The following is a 6,000-nucleotide window of genomic DNA, read 5'->3' as shown; positions in this document are numbered from 1 at the left end:
AGCCGCGCAGGCGCGCTGGGCGAGCTCCCCACAGCCCCGCCCCGTACCGCTAAGGGGCGCCGGGGCCGCTGATTGGTTGACGGGAGCGCGTCGGCTCCGTGAGGGGGGAACGGCAGCATGGCGGCGTGGCTTGTGTGTCATTTCCATCAATATTAACAGTTATTTCCTGATTATTCCTTATAAATGAGGCTGTGAGTCTACGCTGTGTGTCTCGATAGCGCTTACCTATATAGAAAGGATTAATAATGGTGTTTATGAAGCTGCCCTTTAGATGGGTAGAGCTCTGCAGCTCACCAGCCTTTGTAAGGCCACCAGGCCATTTCTGTTACAGGCAGCACAACATTGAGGTGTTCATTTGTTTTATAAGCAGCGTAGAACAAAAACCTCTGAGTGGAAATGATGGGAGATAGAGACCTTGCCACAGGCTCCATGAGCAGGAGCTGTAACTGGAGCACAAACGTGCACTGAAGCAGAGCTCAAGATACGGCAGAGGGTGGATGAGTCCCAGGCAGGGGGAATGGCGGCCTCTGGCCAGCAGCAGGAGGACAGGAGGGGATGGTCAGGAGAGAAGAACGGGCAAAGGGGAAAAGAGCGTCAAAAGCTGGGTCAGCAAAAGGTACCAAGTTGGTACCAAGCAAGAGTGGGGCCTGCAGGATGAAGAACAGTTTCAGGTGGAGAGATTACCTCTGCCAGGTAGGGACAAGAACTGTGCCTCAGAGCAGAGGTGACAGGATAGCAGTCTGCAAGCATTCTGTTCGTTCCAATTCTTGTTTAATTTTTAAGTGGATATTATCATTGATCCTCAAGGGGAAGCAAATCTCCAACATGAGCTAATGATCTCTGGATACATCTGGGAAAGGAGGCAGGCGCAGACACCTGGACGTAACAAACATTTGATTAAATACAGCCTCTCGTAACCCATTTAAATTGATGTGATTTAAACAGACAATGAAGAGCAGCCAGGAGTGGCTGTTCCCATGGGGAAAGGGCATTGAAGAGGTGATGAAACAGCCCAAAACAGCCATTGCAATCAACTGCTTCCCCTCTCTTATTTTTCCCACCTATTCCTTTTCTCAGGGGAGAAAAGGACACTGCACACATGGTGCAGGGCAACCGAGGTGATTTGGAGACAGACATTATTGCCTGTGATGTGTTGGTAATGAGACGTTCAGACCCATCTCCCTAATTCAGAAAGATGCTGCTGTTTCTAGGGATTTGTTTGATTTTCCGTGCGATGCTGGAGGGGTGGATTCCAAACCACCTCAATGTCTGTATGCTGAGAAACCCTTCAACACCACGACTGGCAGATTTATTGTCCATCTCCCTTTGCTTTTGGCTCTTACTTATGGGCTGTATCTGATTTAGGGCAGGCTCCTGCAGCTGTATCAGTTGATCTAATGGAAGGTTTTGTTCTTCCCTTAACCCTTACTCCCAGGGAAGATCTTAACTCATTTTAAACTCGCTGCGTGTTGTGTACTGTGCCATGAGTCAGTGTATAAATAGCAATCCTCAGGCCTCATTTTACCTCATTGGCTCTCAAGTACTGAATTCACAGTGTCGAGGTTCACATGTCAGCCCAGCCAAGAGGAATTTGCAATTTTGCCATGACATTGCTTTGCTTTCCCTCGCAGTAAGATCCAAAGGAAATATTCCTGCTCAAATCAGCCTTTGGAAATCTTGACAATTAACCTGAATACTCTGCAGGCAGAGTAGGTCCTGGGAAGGATTTAGGTTAGTGAAAGAAGTAGGTAAGACCTCCTTCTGAGCTGTGATATTAAGAAAATAACTGGTTCTTATGAAGGGATATAAAGTCTCTAGTTTGAGGTCATAAAAAAAAAACTCTACTTTTTGGAATTAAAAGAAAACTTGCCAAGAAAAACTCTTGCTCCCATATCTACTGAGTGCATATTTCGTCCCCCCACGACAGGGCTCACCACTTTTTTGTCCCTAAGTACAAGTACCAGTACTAAGTAGTCACTGCAGATTTATCCATCTCCTCTTTCTGTGGAACTTACTCTTAATTCACAACAGTTAAACTTGTTGTAACTCTGACAGACTGGGATAAACTGCTCACAGAGAATTTTTATTGGCTTCTAGTATATATGTACTGTGTATGTATCTTAAGAATACATTCATTGTAGATCTGAACATTGCTACCTGCCTTGTCTTATTCCTTTAGCTTCAAAGGATTTGTCTTTCGTATCTGCCAGGAGGTGGAATTATTCAGAACAATTCTTGGTTTACATCATATTTCTAGGATATTTTTGAAGTGAGATAATCTCATCTGCCTCTCCCAGATGTGTTCAGATTAAGACCAGGAACTTTCTCTGTTCTCTGCAGCACGTGTGAGTCACTCTTTGGAGTGTGGTCTGTACTTGTGTTTACACTGCCATGGAAACTCTGTTTGTCCTCTGTACAGTAAAGCACATTACAGTGAAAGGGCCATTGATATTAGCATAGACAGTGATTTCATATTCACCACCAAAAATTGACTCCAAGCACACTGCTCATTCATTTTTCCTTAGGAAAAAAAAGCAAAAAGCTGGATGGCAAGTTACCAATGAATGGCAAGTCTTCTTTGTTGCTTCAGTAATTGGCGAAGCCTTGGATTTGTTCCAGCAAGCCTGGTGCATGGAGTTGTTACAAATTATGATGATGATGAAGGGGTCTTACATCTATCTAAGGCTCATTTCCGCGCCCTTCTGCTGAATGGATTTAGTTCCTTGTCAGGCACATCCTTCAGAAGGATCCAGAAGAACTCCACAAATTTCAGATGAAATCTGAAGTATGGAGGGGGGATCACCACAGCTGTTTGGGTAGATGCAGCTTCAGATAAAGAGAAACCAGATATCAGCATTTTGGGGGAGCTATTTCAGGTATACCAGTGAGAAGTGCCAGTAGTTTGGCCCTGTTGTTTTCCTGCAGATAAATATTAGTTCGTTTTAATCTGAGATATGCTTTTATATCAAGGTTTCCTCAGTGATCTTTCAGCTCATACGTACAGGATCTAGGTCACCAAAATGCAGCCAGCCGAGATGTAATCCAATAGTTCTTTAACACAAGACAGCACAGCGAAGGCACAAGGAGGTTACTCCTGGCCCTCCAGTACAAGCAGAGGAATGTCAAGAGCTGGAATTTGGCTGGAGCAGAGTTAAAAGTTTTTGCTTTCGGGATGGGGGCATAGTGAGTTAAGGGAATGTCAGGAAGTTTAAGGCCACAAGTCAGTGACTGCAGACACTAAATGAGGCTTAATGGAAGAAATGGTTACATTCTCAGGGGTGATTTATCTCTTTATATACAAATATAAAACCAGAATTAAAGTTTTGACATTCTTACCTAGGGATGTAAGCTGGATGTTTATGCCCCAGTGGATTTAAATAAAGATGGATGTGATCTGGGTCATGCTGCAGCCTAAGTGGGAAGAAATTGCAAAAGGTTTCTCTTCAGTGTACAAGAAAGTAAAAAAATGAAAGAAAATTCAGCAATAACCATGCTTGTTAGTTCAGTAAAGAACAGTCACGTGAAAGCCCTGAGAAAGGAGATCAATGAACTGAAAGACAACAAATGAGCTAACCCTTCAGCTGCAAAGGGATGGATGTTTCCTCAGTTGGGAAGGAATGAGGCAGTTCATGTCAGTGGAATACGCCGCTCCGAAGGCGTATTCTATTTTTGCCCAAAGATCTCAGTTTTCATTTTATCCTAAAATAAGCCATGTAGCTTTCTGCTTGAGGGTGTTTGACTCTCAGCTCTGTACTTTCTTGGAGACCTGATTTTCCACTGCACTGCACCATCTGCTCGTGGTTTACATCACGACAGAGCGGAAGGAGTGCAGGGCCTGTCATGATGTGCTGGTGGTGCTTTGAACCAGTGGTCTAGCAGAAGAGCAAAATGTTGCTTAGTAGGGAAATCCTACAGGAAAACTATTTCATATCTTCCTCTCCTCTTGGAAGTTCCCAGGAGTTTGGAGCACAGGAATATCCTGGTCTTCTCTTTATTCTATTCTCATGAACTCCTTTATCAGCCTTGTGGGACACAAAGAGCCCTGGAGGCTGAAAAACGGATCAAAAAGATGACGTTAAACAGAAGCCAAACAGAGGCTAAAAACTCTTCCCTGTTCATCTGCCAGCAGATCACACAGTTCAGTGACTTGCAAGTGTTACAGGAGGTTTCTGGAACACAGCATCTGCCAATTGCCACCAATGTGCAGTTGGCCTCCTAAATGCTGGATGTGCTTGACAATATAATATTGTTTAACTTTGATTTGATGCCTCAAATAACCACATGTGTCTTTTGTGTCTCTTTTGTATTGGAATAGCAAAAGAGCTGTGAAAAGCATCAGTTAAAACAAATTCAGGAACGATATAATTTAAAAAAAGCCCTATGGTGGTGTAAAGAAAAGGTTGGGGAGAGCATCCTGTGCCAGGGATAATCCCTGGTCTGGTTTCATGCAGTTTTTCAAGGTGCCAGAGCTGTAGTGCTTTGTCTAGACACGGTAACCCCAGGAGAACAGAAGTAATTCCCTCTTGATGCCCTAACAAACATAAAAGGATACCTAAAAATACTGTTCTTCAAAGCTGGCTTGGATAAATTAAGCTCACGGTCAGTTTTCAGCTCAAACCAACTGAACCAAGGTCCATGAATTACAAATGTGAAGAGAAAATGCCATCGTTTATTAGTTTTGGTGCCACGCCACAGGGAAGAAGTATATATATTGCTTTACAAAACAGAGACAATACAGCAAATTATAACCTCCTGGTACCAGAACCAGAAAAGAAATAAAGGTCTCCAGCCACTCAAGCAACACAGAATTCTGTACCCTGAGATTGGCTTGTCCTGAAAGTGGATCCTTGTCTGGGGTGCAGATATAGAGAAGGGAAGTTGGGTCCTTCCCTGTGTGTCAGTGATGGGAAGAGGCAGGCGTTTTGCAAGTGTTCTCCCCATGGTGCCATCTCTTTGATTTTTTACCATTGACTGGCTGTTCCAACCTGCCATATGATACTTGACATGCTTGGGTAGGCCTGGGACATGCATAGCCCGATCCTGGGCCGCGGGGAGCAACCAGCTGGCCAACAGGTCCAGCCAGGCTTCAAGAGAAAAACCATAGCTGGGTTAGCTGGCTTGGACTTTAAGGGGGACTCAAGACTGGCAAATATCCCACTAGCATCACAGCATAAACACTGGAAGGGATTAACTTTTTCATAGGGTCATTTCTCTTATACATTAATATATCTAGTGCCCCACGTTCTACAGGTCCTTGAGGAAAGATGTGGTTTTCATGCTTCCGAAATAGCTAGGAAATGGACACCCTGAAATGAGGCAGGAAATTTTGACCAGTAATAAAAGATATGCTGGACAGATCAAAAAATGTTAACTCTGGTGTGTTTCCCTAACAGCCATGAAAGGGCACATCACAAATTTCTTGTTTAAATTGGATTTTGACACAAAGGTCAGCTTTCAAGGCTGATTTCCACAAATAAACACAATCCTATTACTGACTATAAGAAATATTTTCCTTCCAATAATAAAGACCTGGAAAGGCAAAGATTTTAGCCAGTCTTTGTCAACACTCAAATATATGGGGGAAAAGCAAGGAATTAGGTTTTCCACCGCAAATTTGAAAACACAAAGTAGCATTTCTCATCCTACGAAGATCTTGAGCATTGCAGAATGATTTGGACAAACCTGGCTAACCCGTGACAGGGGACTCAGCAATTATCATCTAAACAACACATTTTTGCATACAAGCTGAGAATAACCATGAGTGTGAATATACATGTATATATAGAGGTATACATGTACATATATATATAGGAGCAGCACTGAAAAAATCCAAACCCTTTCAGATTCAATGCAAAGTCTGATGATAAAAAAGTGCTTGTATTTTCTTCCTGCCTTGTCCGTCCATCTGTTTGGTTTCCTGTGGTGACAAGCGGGATTAGAGGTTGTTGATCCTGCCCTTAGAGGAGAGCACCTCGAGCAGGGACAACATCCCCTCATCCC

This window comes from Lathamus discolor, chromosome 19 (genome assembly GCF_037157495.1).
Source record: "Lathamus discolor isolate bLatDis1 chromosome 19, bLatDis1.hap1, whole genome shotgun sequence".
In the NCBI taxonomy this organism is placed as follows: Eukaryota; Metazoa; Chordata; class Aves; order Psittaciformes; family Psittacidae; genus Lathamus; species Lathamus discolor.
Note: the sequence above shows the minus strand (reverse complement) of the source record.